We start from the raw sequence: 17,771 nt of genomic DNA on the forward strand, positions 1-17,771 counted from the left end.
GTACAAAACAGACACATGTGGTGTTCTCATAAGGACAGGGATATAGATAATAAGCAAATGAATAACAAAGATAATTCCAGACAGTGATAAGTACAATTAAGGCTGTAAAAAAAGAAGGAACTGATATAGAAAAATGGCGGCGGAATAGACAGACGTGTTCCGAGCCTTGTCCCAGAGCAGAAAGAAAGAACAGCTGAGGGTCGCACGAGAGGTGATGTTGGCAAGTTGGGGGACAGCTGAACTCCAGAAGAAGGTGGGGGACTGCTAGACGGGGTTCCCCTGACCTGGCAGCCCCCACTGCGGCTGGGTCCCCTCCCGGAGCTGCGGGCTTGGACGCGGAGTCTGCGCCATCTTGAACCAGAAAGTGGAGCTTATCTGAAGCCTGAGAATCCACAACTGCGGCACCCACAGAACAGCTGCGAGCCCCAGGACAACGTCCCCAATTGGCGCAAACACACGGGTTCAGAGGAGCTCTGCACTCCACCATGGAAAGGTCAGATTTCGCCTGGGATAAGGTGAGGTCTCTGGTCCCGGCAGGAGAGAGGAATGCGCGTTTTGCGGGAGCTGGAGGACCAGGGAAGTCTGTGCCTAGAAAAATCCGTGGCTGTTGGGGCTGGCGTGATCTGTGAATGTGGAAGGGGGTCCTCAGAGCTGCTAAGAGAAGGGCTCTCTAAAAAGCAACCCATTCTGATCTGAAGTGCAGGGACACCCTAAGAATTTCAGGCAGTCCAGACTTACGCGCAGCCCCTGCGTTCCCTGGGTGCCTGGGCTTATTCGCAGTCCCGGAGTTCGCACAACTGGGCTTTTTCCTCTTGAAATTCTTGCTTCTGATTACTAAGCCCAATACATAGGATCACCCAGTTGGGGACACCCTGGGAGACTGCAGGGGAAAGTTGTTTTTCTGGAACCTGGGGATCGGAGTGGGGAGTGACCATCGGAGAGCCAGCTCTGAGGCAGCCCACTCCCACAAACCGGTAGTGAGTGCCACAGGGAAAGAAGGCTCTAACACTGCCTAGAGAGGCCATAGATAGACCCGGAAGTCATTCCAGAAACACTGCCACCCAGGGGCTGAATCACAAATTGACTCTTGTGTAATCAAAAATAAAGAAATACGAGAAATTAAGACACAGCGCCTGCTTAAAATTAGGACTGGCTTACAACACTGAAGAGCAGTGGAACACAGGGAACTGCAATACTGTCCGGACTGAGAAACAGGCATGCCAAACAGAACAACAGAGGAAGTGAATGACCTTCACTACTCCACATTTTATTTTTATTTTTTATTTTTTATTTTTTTATTTTTTTATTTTCATTTTTTGCATCTTTTACTCAAGAAACTAATTTTTTTTCTTTTTTCCTCACTTGATTTTACCTTTTTAATTATTACATTTTTATTTTCAATCCGTATTATTACTACTGCTATTTTATTTTTTTTAAGTGTTATTTTATTTTCTCTTCATTTTACTTTGGGATTAGTGTTCTACATTCTATTTTCATCTTTCCTTTAGCATCGTTTTACTCTATCTCAACTCTACCTTTATGCCATCACTCTCTTCCTAACCTTCCCCTTTTCGGTGTCCCGTTTATCTTACCCCTTTCCTGCTTTAGATTTTCCCTATTCTTTCTGTTTACCCCTTGTTAAAATTTCACCCTACTACCCTAACAGGTTTAGCTCAGTGGATAGAGCGTCGGCCTGCGGACTCAAGGGTCCCAGGTTCGATTCCAGTCAAGGGCATGTACCTTGGTTGCGGGCACATCCCCAGTAGGGGGTGTGCAGGAGGCAGCTGATTGATGTTTCCCTCTCATCGATGTTTCTGACTCTCTATCCCTCTCCCTTCCTCTCTGTAAAAAAAAAAATCAATAAAATATATATAAAAAAAATAAAAATAAAAAAATAAATAAATAAAATTTCACCCTACTTACATATCTAATCTCCAATCCCCTGCTCCAAGTCCATACACACCTCTCTCTTTGCTGTCTTAACTAACCAAAAAAATTGTTTTTCTCTCTGTCCTTTTGTTGTTGTTCGCTTGAATGTAGATTATATTGAATTTTTATGCTTTTTTGTGAGATTGTTTTGCTCATTCTTCTTTTGTTTATTTTTTTGTTTGTTTTGTGCTTCTGTTTTCCCTTGCCTCACTCAATATTAGTTGGTGTTGTAGTTTGTATTAATCCCCAGGTACTTGTTGCTGGCATTTGCTGGGATTAGTGATTGTTCTATTGGAGTTTTATCCCCAATATATATAGTCTGTTCCTCTTTCTCTCTTAGTCTCTTTCTTGTCTCTCTTATTTTTTTCCCTTTTCCCAATTTCATTTTGACACTGCTTTTTTTTTTTTCTCCTCTTTCTTTCTTTTTTCTCTTCTTCTTTCTCTCCTATCCCCTAATTTGCCTTTCTCTGGTGGTCACCTTTATTGGAGGTTATTAATATCGTGAATACATTTCTGTTCAGTGCCTTGTGTGTTGTACCTGGTAGTGCTGTATTTTGTGCCTTTAAATCAATGCAGGAGAGAAAGAACTACATAACCAGACACCCAGAGAAGAGAGACCATGGGGAGACAAAGAAGCAGCCCGCATATGAAAGAAAAGCAGGCATCACCAGAAAAGGAAGTAGCGAAATGGAGGCAAGCAACCTTCCAGAAAAAGAATTCAGAGAAATGGTCATAACGTGGCTGAAAAGAATGGAAGACAAATTCGACAATATGAGCAAGAACCAAGAGGAAATGAAGAAGAACCAAGAAGAAATGAAAAATGACATCGCTGCTGTAAAGAACTCAATAGAAAGCATCAAGAGTAGAATAGAAGAAGCAGAGGACCGCATCAGTGAGCTAGAACACAAGATGGGAAAAAATACCCAAGTAGAGCAACTTCTAGAAAAAAAAATTAAAAGGCAGGAGGAGAGCCTAAGGGAACTTTGGGACAACACGAAACAAAACAACATCCACATATTAGGGGTTCCAGAAGGAAAGGAAGCTGAGCAAGGAATAGAAAACCTCTTTGCAGAAATAATGACAGAAAATTTCCCTGATATAGGGAAGAAAAAACCTCACACAAATCCAAGAAGATCACAGAGTCCCAAGCAAAATGAACCCCAAAAGACCGACACCAAGACACATTATAATTAAATTGGCAAACACCAACGACAAAGTAAGAATCTTAAAAGCGGCAAGAGAGAGACAGAAAGTTACATACAAAGGAACCCCCATCAGACTAGCAACTGATTTCTTAACAGAAACTCATCAGGCCAGAAGGGAATGGAATGAAATATAAAAAGTCATGCAAAGGAAGGGTCTGAATCCAAGAATACTGTACCCAGAAAGGCTATCAATCAAAATTGAAGGTGAATTCAGGAGCTTCACAGACAAAAAAGGACTAAGGGAATTTATTACCACCAAACCAGCAATGCAAGAAATGCTAAAGGGTCTGCTGTAAAAAAAAAAGAAATAGGGAGCGAAGAAGGAACACAGGTGTAAAGAATAGGAATGGCGACAAATAAGTACCTATCAATAATAACTTTAAATGTAAAAGGATTAAATGCCCCAATCAAAAGACATAGGGTAATGGATTGGATAAGAAAACATGACCCATATATCTGCTGTCTACAAGAAACCCACCTCAGAAAAAAAGACGCACAGAGACTGAGGGTGAAGGGATGGAAAAAGGTTTTCCAGGCAAATGGAACTGAAAAAAAAGCTGGGGTAGCAATACTTATATCTGACAAATTAGATCTCAAACTGAAGGACATAACAAGAGATAAGGAAGGCCACTTCATAATACTAAAGGGAGCAATCCAACAAGAAGAAATAACTCTGGTAAACATATACGCACCCAATACAGGAGCACCCAAATACATAAAAAAAAAACTCCTGGAGGATATCAAGGGAGAGATTGACAGCAATACAATCATAGTAGGAGACTTTAATACCCCACTATCACCATTGGACAAATCCTCTAAACAAAAAATCAGCAAAGAAACATCAATCCTAAATGACTCACTAGGCCAGATGGAATTAATTGACATCTTCAGAACATTTCACCCCAAAGCCACAGAATATACATTCTTCTCAAGTACACATGGGTCATTTTCAAAGATAGACCATATGTTGGGACATAGGCAAAGTCTCTTCAAATTCAAGAAGATAGAAATCATATCAAGCATCTTCTCAGACCACAGTGGCATAAAACTGGAAATCAACTACAATAAAAACAACCCAAAGAAATCAAACACATGGAGACTAAACAGCATGCTATTAAACCATGACTGGGTTACCAGAGAGATCAAAGAAGAAATAAAAAACATCATGGCAACAAATGACAATGAAAACACTACAATCCAAAATCTATGGGACACAGCGAAAGCAGTCTTGAGAGGGAAGTTCATAGCTCTACAAGCCTACTGCAAAAAACAAGACACAATGGTAATAAACTACCTAACCCAACAACTCAAGGAGTTAGAAAAAGAGCAACAAGAAAAGCCCAGTGTAATCAGAAGGAAGGAAATAATAAAGATCAGAGCAGAGATAAACGACATAGAGACCAAAGAAACAATACAAAAGATCAACAAAACCAAGAGCTGGTTCTTTGAAAGGATAAACAAGATTGATGAACCTCTAGCCAGGCTCACCAAGAAGCAAAGAGAGAGGACCCAAATAAACAAAATCAGAAGTGAAAGAGGTGAAATAACAACAGATCCCGCCGAAATACAAAGGATTGTTAAAAAATACTATGAACAACTCTATTCCAACAAAATGGACAACCTGGAGGAAATGGACATATTCCTAGAAAAATATAACCTTCCAAAACTCAATCAGGAAGAATCTAAACAGCTCAATATGCCCGTAACTATGGAAGAAATTGAAGCAGTCATCAAAGAGCTTCCGGCAAACAAAAGCCCAGGGCCAGATGGCTTCACAGGAGAGTTTTACCAAACATTCAAGGAAGAACTAAAACCTATCCTCTTCAGACTATTCCAAAACATTCAAGAGGAAGGAACACTTCCAAGCTCCTTCTATGAAGCCAGCATCACCCTAATACCCAAACCAGATAAAGACAACACAATGAAGGAGAACTAAAGGCCAATATCCCTCATGAACATAGATGCCAAAATCCTCAACAAAATTCTAGCAAATCAGATCCAGCAGTACATCAGAAAGATCATACACCATGACCAAGTAGGGTTTATCCCAGGAATGCAAGGATAGTACAATATCCGCAAATCAATAAATGTGATACATCACATAAACAAATTGAGAGATAAAAATCACATAGTCATATCAATTGATGCAGAAAAAGCATTTGACAAAATCCAACACCCTTTCTCGATAAAAACTCTCAACAAGGTGGGAATAGAAGGATCATACCTCAACATAATAAAAGCTATATATGATAAATTCACAGCTAACATCATACTCAATGGGCAAAATCTAAAACTATTTCCCCTAAGAACAGGAACAAGACAGGGATGCCTACTCTCACCACACCTGTGTGACATAGTACTGGAAGTATTAGCCATTGCAATTAGACAAGAAGAAGAAATAAAAGGCATCCAAATTGGAAAAGAAGAAGTAAAGCTGTCCTTATTTGCAGATCACATGATATTGTACATAAAAAACCCAAAAGACTCCATCAAAAACCTAACAGACTTAATAAATGAATTCGGCAATGTAGCAGGATACAAAATTAATGCCAAGAAATCTATGGCATTTCTATACACAAACAGTGAACTTACAGAAAGAGAGACTAAAAAAGCAATCCCATTTTCCATCGCACCAAAAAAATTAAGATACTTAGGAATAAACCTAACCAAGGAGGTAAAAGACCTATACGTGGAAAACTACAGGACACTGAAAAAAGAGATAGAGGAAGATGTAAACAGATGGAATAACATACTATGTTCATGGATTGGTAGAATCAACATCATTAAAATGTCCATACTACCCAAAGCAATCTATAGATTCAATGCACTCCCCATTAAAATACCAACGGCATATTTCACAGACCTTGAAAGAACTCTCCAAAAATTCATCTGGAATAAAAAAAGACCCCGAATAGCCACAGCAATCCTGAGAAAGAAGAATAAAGTAGGAGGGATCTCAATACCAGATTTCAAGCTGTATTACAAAGCCACTGTCCTCAAAACAGACTGGTACTGGCACAAGAACAGACATATAGATCAATGGAATAGAATAGAGAATCCAGATATCGACCCAAACCACTATGCGCAATTAATATTTGACAAAGGAGGCATGAACATACAATGGAGTCAAGACAGTCTCTTCAATAAATGGTGTTGGGAAAATTGGACAGATACATGCAAAAAAATGAAACTAGATCACCAACTTACACGATACACAAAAATAAACTCAAAATAGATACAGGACTTAAATATAAGATGGGAAACCATAAAAATACTAGAGGAATCCACAGGCAGCAAAATCTCAGACATATGCCAAAAGAACTTTTTCACTGATACTGCCCCTAGGGCAATGGAAGCCAAAGAGAAAATAAACAAATGGGACTACATCAAAATAAAAAGCTTTGCACAGCAAAAGAAACCATCAACAAAACAACAAGAAACTCCACTGTATGGGAGAACATATTTGCAAATGTTATCATTGATAAAGGTTTAATCTCCAACATCTACAGGCAGCTTATACAACTTAATAAAAGGAAGATAAATGATCCAATAAAAAAATGGGCAACGGACCTAAATAGAATCTTTTCGAAAGAAGACAGAAGGAAGGCCAAGAGACACATGAAAACATGCTCAAAGTCACTAATTATCCAAGAGATGCAAATCAAAACAACAATGCGATACCATCTCACACCTGTCAGAATGGCTATCATCAACAAATCAACAAACGACAAGTGTTGGTGAGGATGCGGAGAAAAAGGAACCCTTGTGCACTGCTGGTGGGAATGCAGACTGGTGCAGCCACTGTGGAGAACAGTATGGAGTTTCCTCAAAAAACTGAAAATGGAACTCCCATTTGACCCAGTAATCCCACTCCTAGGATTATATCCTAAGAAACTAGAAACACCAATCAGAAAGGACATATGCACCCCTATGTTCATAGCAGCACAATTTACAATAGCTAAGATTTGGAAACAGCCTAGGTGCCCGTCAGCAGATGACTGGATCAGAAAACTATGGTACATCTACACAATGGAATACTATGCTGCCATAAAAAAGAAGGAATTACTACCATTTGTAGGCACCTGGATGGAATTAGAGAACATTATGCTAAGTAAAATAAGCCAGTCAATGAAAAAAAAATACCACATGATCTCACTCATTTGGGGATAATGAAAAACATTATAAACTGATGAGCAAAAAGATATATACAGAGGCAGTAAAGCATCAAACAAACTGTCAAATTACAGCGGGAAGATTAGGGAGAGGTGGGGGAAATAAGAGATCAACTGAAGGACTTATATGCATGCATATATGAGTAACCAACGGATGCAAAACATTGGGGGGTGAGGGCATGTATGGGAGTAGGGTGGGGGGGGGGGCAATGGTAAGATATGTACACATATAATACCTTAATAATAAAAAAAAAAGGAACTCTTACCTTTCGACAGCATGAATGGACCTGGAGAGTATTATGCTAAGCTAAATAAGACAGTCAGAGCAAGACAAATACCATATGATCTCACCTATATGTGGAATCTAATGAACAAATACAAACTGATAAACAAAATAGAACCAGAGGCATGGATGCATGGAACAGACATACAGATGTCAGAGGGGAGGGGAGTGGGGGGACTGGATAAAGGAAGGTGCAGGAATGCATAGCCCATGGACATTGACAATAGTGTGTTGAGGCGGGGGCGGGGGGGGGGTTCGATGGATGGAGATGGGCAAATGGGGAACCTCTGCAATAGTGTCAACAATAAAAATTTTAAATTAAAAAAATCAAGTCTTAAAAAAAAAGATAATCAAACCTGGTATGTGACACAGAGTGCCTAGATAGGGGCTCGGGGGTAACTCTAGCTGGGGGACCAGAGAAGGCCTTTTATAGAGGTCACATCTGAATTGATACCTATATGGTAAGAAATTCACCACTCCTACAGTAGGGGAAGGTACCATCATGTTCTCTTTCAACATGTTTTACAACATGATTCCCTGGGTCTCCCAGAAATGCTTCTCCATGGAGTATAGATGCATCTCCATATCCATGGTCATGGGGACTAGTGACAAGTCAAATGTGGAGAAAGGCAGGAAGATAATTATGCCATCCTTGGCCTTTGATCAACTCAGCTGACTCAACATTACCTACCCCATGCTGTTTAAACTAACCAACAAGAACTTGTACCGCATGAACTACTGTGGTGTGCTGGAATTAGTGACTGAAGAGGGTATCTATTACCTCCCACACTAGACAATGCAGTATTTGCTGTTGAAAGAGGGGGCCTGGTTCAGGTGGAAAGTGTCCATCTTCAAGTGGCCACGAACTCCAAATTTCAGCCTCAGAGCCCTGACTTCCTGGACATCACCAACCCCAAAGCAGTATTAGAAAACACACTGAGAAACTTTGCCTGCCTGACTACTGGGGAAAGGCAAACTACAGCAAGATCTATGAGCTGTGGGTGATGGAGATCAATCCCGACAAGGCCACATGAATGTAGACTTGGATGCTCTACTAAGCTACAAAGAACCTTAAAGAAAAGTCCAGCATGAGGAATCAACTGAAAGCGAAGCTGACCACAGTGGCTATGCTGGAGAGCTGGGCTTCTGTGCCTTCTTCAGCTCTGGGAATAGACTGGAAGGGAAGAAGAAAGGTCCAGGGGCCAGCCCCTCTTCCAATCAAGCCTGAAGATATTAAAAGAGGAATTCTTAATTATGAATTTAAACTTGATAAGATCACTTTCTTTTTTATTATTATTACTAGAGGCCCAGCACACAGGAAATCGTGCGCGGTTAGGGTCCCTAGGCCTAGCCTGGCCTCCATCTCAACGGTCTCTGCCGCCCTGCGACTAAGTGGAGCTCCCGGCCCCAGGATGCTCCGCGAGGCTCCTCCCACCCCTCCTTGACTGCTCCGTGAAGTTTGCTGCCGCCCAGCGAAGCTCGCCGCGTGAAGCTCACTGCTGGATGCTCTGCGAAACTCCCCCAGCCCCGCCACTGCTCCATGAAACTCCCTCCGCTTCGCAAAACTTGCTGCTGCCCGGGTGACTGCCCCACTAAGCTCACGGCCACCGCCACTCAACAGTCCCCAGTCCCGCACCAGCACCACCCGCCCTGGTGGTGAGAGGCTGGGGGCGGGCGGGGGAGGGGGGGACCGAGAGGTGCTCCACGCACTTCATGGTGACTGGTCGCCCATTTGGTCGTTACGGCACCTAACTCTTTATATATATTAGGATTATTATTTTAATCCTCACCAATTGATTTCTAGAGAAAGAGAGAGAAAGAGAGAGACATTGATGTGAGAGAAACATTGACCAGCTGCCTTCCGTATGCACCACACAACCCGACCAGGGATGGAACTTGCAACCTAGGTATGGGCCCTGACTGGGAATCGAGCCTGCAACCTTTTGATGTATGGTATGATGCTCTAACCGAGCCACCCAGCCAGGGCGGTAAGATCACTTTAATCAGAAATTTACATCCACTGGTCCAAAAGGCTGAAGAGGATGAAGCTAGAGGCAGATTCATTGCTTTTTCTGGAGGACAGTCATTGCATAAAAAGGGAAGAAAGGCTTAAGTTAGGACTGTTGGCTGACTGGAAAATAAAATAATCAAGTGGAAAAAAAGAAAAGATGGCATACGACTCATGACATCCTTGTGGATGAGACAGAAAATTGGCTGGGTTCCTCATTGGGTTAGCTAAATAACCATGTCCAGGAATGCGCAGAGGAGTAAGACTGGCCCCCGGGGTGGATTCTCACTGGCATTGATAGGGCTGGCGCTTGGCCCTGCTTGGAACAACTTTTTGGGCAAACATTAGGATGGAATCTTGAAAGTAGGTCCAGCTGGGAGGGGTCAATTAAGGAGGCATTGTCCTCTGTACAAAGGACCCCTTCAGTTGCCCTAGGAATGGGCCAATGTGGACAAGAGAGAGTTAGTAAAGCATGGGTGAATCCGAGAGTAGTGCCCAGAGCCAACTGCACAAAGTGGCTAGGGAACCTGATGGCCAGGAGACCCTGGAGCTGGTAAGCCAGCCACTTCAGTTCTGGAGATGGTGCAACCACCTCCAGACAGCCATGCCCATTCATCAGTGTATCTGCCCAGAGGTCTTTGATAAAATGAGGTCTGCTCACAGGGGCTTGTCAAGAAGAGGTGGGCCTGGAACCCATGCCCCCTGGGACTTCAGGTCCCTGATAGAGATACTTGGCATTTATGGGCCCAGAAAATAGAGCTAGGCCCAGTAAGAAAAGACTTCAGGGAAACAAATCTTTCTTTAGCATTGGGAGTACTGAGCTCATGGGGGCATGCATGCAGAGGTCTGGGGACCATGTATGCCATGTATGTTGGGTGGAGTTTGCACTAAATGGGAAGGGAAATTGCTTCCAGCTGTGAGTTTCTTCAATTTTATCAATAAATGAATTAGAGCTAGACTGTGTGGATCAAAGTGGGTGTTATAAAGAGTGAATGGAAGGCAAGGTGATGCTCAGAATAACAGTTATTATTATTACAACATTATAGATCACAGTACACTCCCATCTATTCTCTAACTGGATCTTCTGCCCAACCCATGAAGCAGATAGGACAGGATGATTAACCCAGTTTAGCAGATGAAGAAACTGAGGACCAGAGAAGGAATGGGACCAGCCCAAGGTCCCACAGCACATCAGACCCAGATAATCTCTATGGCCCTATACCTAGGGACCTCCCCACCCTGCACCTCCAATGGTCATCCTATTCCCTGCCCTGGGTGGAGCAGGAATCTCCCCCAAACCAACCCAGGCTTCCATCCAGCTTCCAAGACTCCCCATCCTTGAAGGTTAGAGTCTCTCTTAGCCCAATCTTCTGAAACCTGTGGGTAGAGCCCTAGCCTGGAAGGCTCCTCCTCTCGGGTTACACAGGCACTGCGCCTCTACCCACTGTCCTTTTTCCCCTGGTAGTCTTGCCTCAACCCTTCAAAAGTTAGTTCCTTCAAGTCAGACCTGGAACCAGACTCTAAGCTTTGCCCAAGAACTGAAGTCAAGGAGAAGGGTCCCTCCCACTCAACCTCATTCTTCCCCTCACACATACACAGGCAGCTTGTGACCAGGGGGATACAGAGCCCACCTTGCCAAACACCCCTCCTGATGAGAGGGGCAGGGAAAGGGTATCTGGGCAAGAGAGGTCAGAGCATCAGAAGGTGGAGTCTCCTCAGGGGAGACTGGGTTCACCAAGGAAGGGCAAGCTGCCACCTACAGCACCACTCCTCACCACATTAAACCCTGAACCCTCAGAATACAACATCTTACTTTACAGGTGAGGGAATGAAGGCTCAGAGAGATTAAGGAACTTGCCCAAATTCAAAATATTAAAGTGAACAGAAACAGCTTATAAGTCCTGGTGTTAGGATTTGAACTCAGGATTGGCTGATTCCAAATATCCATTGCTTTTTCCATGCACCCTGCTGCCTGCACAGGAATGCAATGTAGCTCAAATAGGCAGCCTGGTAAGCAGATAAAAGGTGGGGTGGTATAGGGGGGCAGAGAAAGGGTTAAGAAGGCAAGACAAAGATAAGACAGAGCAGCAGAAACAGACAACTGACAAGTGGACCCTCCAGGGGCCTGAAGGAGGCAGCTCCAGATGCTGCTCTCTTGATCAATAAAAGGCTTTCTAGTGCTTCCTCCGCTGCCATCTATCCAGCCTCTGTCTGCCCATGCCGGGCTCGGGGTCTAGCTGCCCAGATTGCCCACCAGGTGCAGCACACCAGCCAGGCTGTGTGGCTGAGAGAGTGTTTAGGGCCAACCAGGTGTTCCATTGCCTGCTGGCAGTGAGCACAATGAGCCTGTCCTAGGGTTTAAGCAACAGCCTCTCAACTGAATATTTAAGAAGAAAAATACATGTTTGTTTGTTTTTTAAGAAAGAGAGAGAAAAGAAGGGAGGAGGAGTCCGCCATGAAAGGGGGGGGATAAGGAAAAGAGTAACCTATCCCATAGCTGAAGTCAAGGTCACAGGCATGGGTGCAGGGAGGACATAGGCAAGGTGCTGGCAAGAAGCCTTTAATCTGGGACTCAGGCCATGGAAACTAAATGCCTGAAGCTTGAGTACATTACTGCTCTGAATGATCTGTCAGCTTCTATTAGGCTAGATCTCTCTGTATAATGGGGAATTATTCTCTGAAAAGGCACCCAAGGAGGGGGCAAAGGACAGGAACCCCTATAGTGAAGGCTGTCACACAGGGGGAGGAAACAACAGAAAAGCTTTGGTGGGGGTGGGGAGCGGGGGAACAAGAACAACTCAGAAAGCCACCGTTCATCTTCCCATACCCTCTCCCTGAAAGTCAGTTAGCAGTTGTTTGATGCTTGGTGTGTAGCAAATGCCAGCCACCAGCCCTCCTCCCCAGACTTCCTTACTCTCTCCACTTAGAAGCCTAAAAAGATGCCAGACCTGAGGTGGAGGCCCGAAATGCCTCCATGACAGTGGGTGAGCACAAGTGAGTCCCTGAGCCTCTTTGAACCTCCATTCCCGTCTGTTAGATGGAGCTGATAACACCCACCCGAGTGCTATGCTGTGGAGGGAATGAAGCTGGCCCAGAGCCCAGCAAAGTGGGCACTACTCAGCCCTCTGATAAGGAGCTCCTTCTCTTCATCCTCACTGTCCCCCATAGGTCAACACCATCTCCACCAGGAAATGCTCTCTGACCACCACCCATGGGTATCTCCTACAGCAGAACCCCACCTTCCAGACTTTTCCAGTCTCTGGTGGTTGTGTGCAGATGGGTGCTTCAGGCTTAGGGGTTCCCTCTGAACAGGGCTGCATTTCCTTCCTCCCATCCTCCCCAAGCCTCTCCCACACTCAAGACTGGTACACAGGACTCTGCCCAGATGTGCAGGCTTGGAGGCAAGGGCTGGTAGAAACCAGGAGCAGGTATGAGCTGCATCCACTGAAGGGTGACACTCACGGGAATATCATCAGCACCAGGGAAACTGGACCAGAAAGCCAGAAATCTCAGGACATGAGTCTGTGAGAGCAGGGTGGTACCATCTGCAGGACAGTCAGGGCACAAGGCAGGGCTGAGGTCAAGCCATCCTATCTAATAAAGAGGGAATATGCTAATTGACCCTCACGCCGTCACAAAGATGGCAGCACCCACAGCCAATAAGGAGGGAATATGCTAATTGACTGCTACACCCTCAAAGATGGCGGCGCCCACAGCCACAAGGTGGTGGCGCCTAGTCCCCTCAGCCCTGCCAGGGCAGCAGGAGTATGGCAAGGTCAGGCCAGGCCCTAGGTGGGCCCAGCTGCTCCACGCGCCTGCCTCTGGAGTCCCCCAGGTTCCTCAACCCCCCAGCCGCCCAGGGCCGGCCCAAGGTGCAGGCAAGCCTCAGATGGCGCTGCCCAGCTGACACCCAAGGCACAGGCAAGTCTCAGATGGTGGCTGCCCAGCCGCCCAGGGCCGCCTGAGGCTCAGGTAACCAGGGCCGGCTGAGGCTTGCGCTGCCGGCAGTGGTAGCAGCAGAGGTGTGATGTGCGTCGCCTTCCCCTGATCGCTGAGTCGCCTCCCGCCCCTGAGGGCTCCCAGATTGTGAGATGGGGCAGGCCAGGCTGAGGGACCCCCCTCTCCAGTGCATGAATTTTCATGCACCGGGCCTCTAGTTCTATATAATAAAAGCCTAATACACAAATCAACTGAATGGCGGAACTACCGGTGAGATGACTGATCACTATGATGCGCACTGACTACCAGTTGGCAGACGCTTAATGCAGGAGCTACTCCCTGGTGGTCAGTGTGCTCAGCCAGAAGCTGGGCTTACAGCTGGTGAGGGCAGCTGCGGTGGCGGGAGCTTCTCCTGCTTCCACAGCAGCACTAAGGAACAGCAAGCCAAGTGGTAAGGAGCGAGGTGTCCTGGACTGTGAGAGGGTGCAGGCCGGGCTGAGGGACCCTCCTGCCCACCCCCCCACAGTGCACAAATATTGTGCACCGGGCCTCTAGTAGAGTATAAAGGTGGACTAAGTGCTGGGTTCCTGGCTCAGTGCTGAGGCACTGGAGGTGCTTAGGCCAGGGCAGGACAAAAGGGACAGGACAGACCTGTTGGGGGTAGCATGGGCCAAAAGGCTGTAGCTGGATGGGGAACAGGGCTGACCAGGAATGGCCTAGTGGGGAGGTTCTGCAGACCCTAGTCTCTGTCCCTCTGGACTCCTATGCCATCCTCAGCCTGTAGTAAAGCCCTAGGACAGCTCCCACTGAAACTGCAGGGCACAAGGCTGGGCAAAAAAGGCTGTGCTGGGGGCAATTCTGGGATAGTGCCTACATTCTAGAAAGGAAGTGCCACTGAGAAAGGAAGGCCATGCAAGGCAGGTAGAGGCATGCTGTGCTGACCACTCCCCACTGCAGGACCACAGGTTCAGCCCAGAGTCCCACCGCCTGGGGGGTAGCTTGTTTCTTGACTCATTCAGTCATTCAACAAACTCTCTCTAATGCTTTCTGTGAACTAAAGGAACAAAAATGCCCAAGATCCTACATCAGGGAGCTTACAGGACAAGTGGGAAGGGAGGGCACACAGGGAGATAAGAGACCACCACTGAGGGACTGTGTGAGAGGGGAGCGCAAGGAGCTGTGGGAATGGAGTGGGGCATCCAATCCAGCATTGGGGATCAAGGAGGGCTTCTAGGGGAAGGGATCTTTGAAAGGCTCTCAAAGGAAAAGGAGTTGGATTTGAAAGCACTGAGGAGGGGACAGGAGGAGGGGCCACCTGTGTCAAGGACCAGGAGATGAACAATGGGCTGAAGAGGAGGGCCTGTATGCAGGACTGAGATATCTGTTCTTACTAGCTACTGGGAGCCTGATGGATTTTAAGTGGAAGTGACAGGGTCACATTCATTCTGGCTGCCACCAGTGGAGGATGGGTACACAGAAGACCAAATACAGTGAGCCAACTGAAGACTGAGGTAGTGGCCAGGGGAGAGCTGATGGGGCCTGAGATGGGTAAAGGGATAGAGAGGAGGGCGGGATGCAAGAGGTATTTAGGAGGCAGAATCTGTAGTGAGGGCAGTGGTTATAACACCACCAGCAGCAATCTCCCACTGAGCACCAAGGATGCTCATGGCTAAACAAAACAGTCAAACTTTGCAAAGCCCTTTTAAACCCACTTTGATCTTCATAATACTAAGGTGAGGTGAGCAGGCCAGGAATCAGTTACTTAATTAGTTCATTAATTCAACAAGAACTTGTTGAATGCCCACTATATTCCAGGCATTGTTCTAGCCCACTCAACAGAAGGGGAAACTGAGACCCAGAAGTGCTGCCCAAGAAGTTCCACAGCCACTTGGGACTATAGCAGGTGGGAGTCCAGGGCTGCTGTCAGTCTCCTTTAGTGAGAAGTGGTGTGGGACTTCTGCTATAGCCTGGAATGGGAATGGGAATGGGAATGGGAATGGGAATGGGAATGGGAATGGGAATGGGAATGGGAATGGGAATGGGTAGGTGCAGAAGCCAAATAAGAGCTGTGGAAAGGGAATGCCTGACACTGGGGCTGGGTCAGAGTAGGGACAGGGATGAATATGACTGGAGTAAAAGAACCTCTTCCCCCAAGACAGGGGTGGGAAGCCAGAGAGGGAGTTTGAGGTGGAAGGAGGCAAATTGATGATGAAGAACTGTGTCTTCTGTGGGCAGGAGGGGCACCAGTATGGAATGGCAGGACCATCAGGCCTACCTGAGGAAAGGGGAGGCCCAGAGGATGACAGAAGTCAGGGTGGGCACAGCAGGAGGACCCAGAGCTTGGCTGGGTCACCTAAAGTGGCTGTAGGAAGAGGAGAAGAGCAGAGCTGAGCTAGGGGAGGGGCAGAGGGCAGATAATACCCAGCAGGCCCCAATACCTAGCAGGTGCCCCATGCAGTGGCCTCAGGCTGCCGTTCACACTCTCACTGCTAAGAGCCACCTGGGCCAACTCTCCTCCACTGGCTCCCATATAGTTCCCTGTCTGTAAGGCAGGCCTCAAGGCCAGCGGTCCACACCTACCATTCACCAGCAGGCTCCTCACTTTCCTGGACCCTACTCTTCCCATCAGTAAACTGGGGAGGCCCCCATGTTTCAGGAGGTCAGGTCGGGAAAGCACTACCAGTGCTTGACACACAGTACGTACACACAGATGATTGTCCCTGCCCCTCCCTAGTGGCAGAGCCTCTTGGAGTCCCCAGTGCCTCACATACATTTTTGTTCAATTAACTTTTACTGACCTAAGTTTAAATGCTAACCAGCTGGTAGCAATGTGAGGTGGTTAGAATTCTGCCCAGTGGACTCGGTAGGAAAGGGTCTGCAAGGAAGGAGGACATGGCAGACACCCCAGGGAGCAGGCATGAGGATGAAGCAGAGGCCAGGGTCATCGCGGCAGGTGGCAGAGGCTCTGCTCACACCACATACATTAGCACTCCTCAATAATTTAGCAGACTAGCAGGGGAGCCAGTAGAGGGGAGTGAGGGCTGGGGGTGGGTTGCACCCACGTGGAGGGTCCCTAGACAGACAGGCCTCCCAAGGTCTCCTAATAGCACCCACAGTCATGTAAGCTGCCCCTCCAACCCACACCCACCCCACCTCAGAATTCACCACACTGTGTGTCAGGCCCTGACCAAGCTACAGCATTGGAGAGGAATTAAATAAGTAAAAAAGAAGGAAGGGTGACTCTGGGAGAAGTGGGAGAGCCTGGAAGGCTTCATGAAGGTGGTGGCTTTTCAACTGCTCTGGGCCTCATCTTACTGTACTGTAAAATAGAACTGCACTTCTCCGCTTCCTCCTCCTCCTCCTCCTCCTTTTTCTCTTCCTCTTATGACCATCACCACTAACAATAGTATCTAAAGCATTTGAGGCACTTGCTCTGTGGTAGGCTTTATGGGAGCTCTTTGTGCCAAGATAGACAGGTAGAGCTGAGGCTAAGCCTGCCCTTTCCTAGATTCTTTTCTGCTAGACCAGTGGTCAGCAAACCGCGGCTTGCGAGCCACATGCAGCTCTTTGGCCCCTTGAGTGTGGCTCTTCCACAAAATACCATGTGTGGGCACGCACATACAGTGCGATTGAAACTTCGTGGCCCAGGAGGAGAAACCAAGATGGCGGTATAGGTAAACACCTAGACTGCTGCCTCGCACAACAATTTCAAAACTACAACTAAAAGACAAAACGGACATCATCCAGAACCATAGGAAGGCTGGCTGAGTGGAAATTCTACAACTAGAAGGGAAGAGAAAAGCACACTGAGACTCAGAGGAGCTGCAGGAGGCAGAGGTACTGAGATGTGCGTGCGGAGAGGACTGGCAACTGAGTGCGCGGCTGGCTTTCTCAAGTGGGAGGGAGACAAAAGCTCCCAACTGCGCTGATCTCCAGTTCCGGGCGAGACTCTGGGGACCCAGACTCATACGGGGTGAAACTGGACTGCCAGGAAAGAGAAAAGCACACTGAGACTCAGAGGAACTGTGGAAGGCAGAGGTACCGAGGCGCGCGCGCAGAGAGGGTGGGCAACTGAGTACGCGGCTGGCTTTCTTAAGCAGGAGGGAGACAAAAGCTCCCAACTGCACTGAACTCCAGTTCCGGGCAAGATTCTAGGGACCCAGACTCATTCAGGGAGAAACTAGACTGTCTGGCAGCAGGCGGAACTTGAGGGCGGCTTTCTCTCAGAGGTGCTT

General features: G+C 46.7%; 1 protein-coding gene and 1 pseudogene across 7 annotated transcripts in view; one reads left to right on the forward strand and one right to left on the reverse strand.

Moving 5' to 3' along the window:
- Window positions 1-17,771, reverse strand: part of LINGO1 (leucine rich repeat and Ig domain containing 1) — a 248,378-nt gene that overhangs the window by 98,849 nt on the left and 131,758 nt on the right. The gene's annotated exons all lie outside the window — the stretch shown is intronic.
- LOC308254361 (ubiquitin recognition factor in ER-associated degradation protein 1-like) lies at window positions 8,092-9,034 on the forward strand (annotated as a pseudogene). The gene has a single exon. The product of its transcript is annotated as a ubiquitin recognition factor in ER-associated degradation protein 1-like (transcript).

This window comes from Plecotus auritus (genome assembly GCF_963455305.1).
Source record: "Plecotus auritus genome assembly, chromosome: 1".
NCBI lineage: Eukaryota > Metazoa > Chordata > Mammalia > Chiroptera > Vespertilionidae > Plecotus > Plecotus auritus.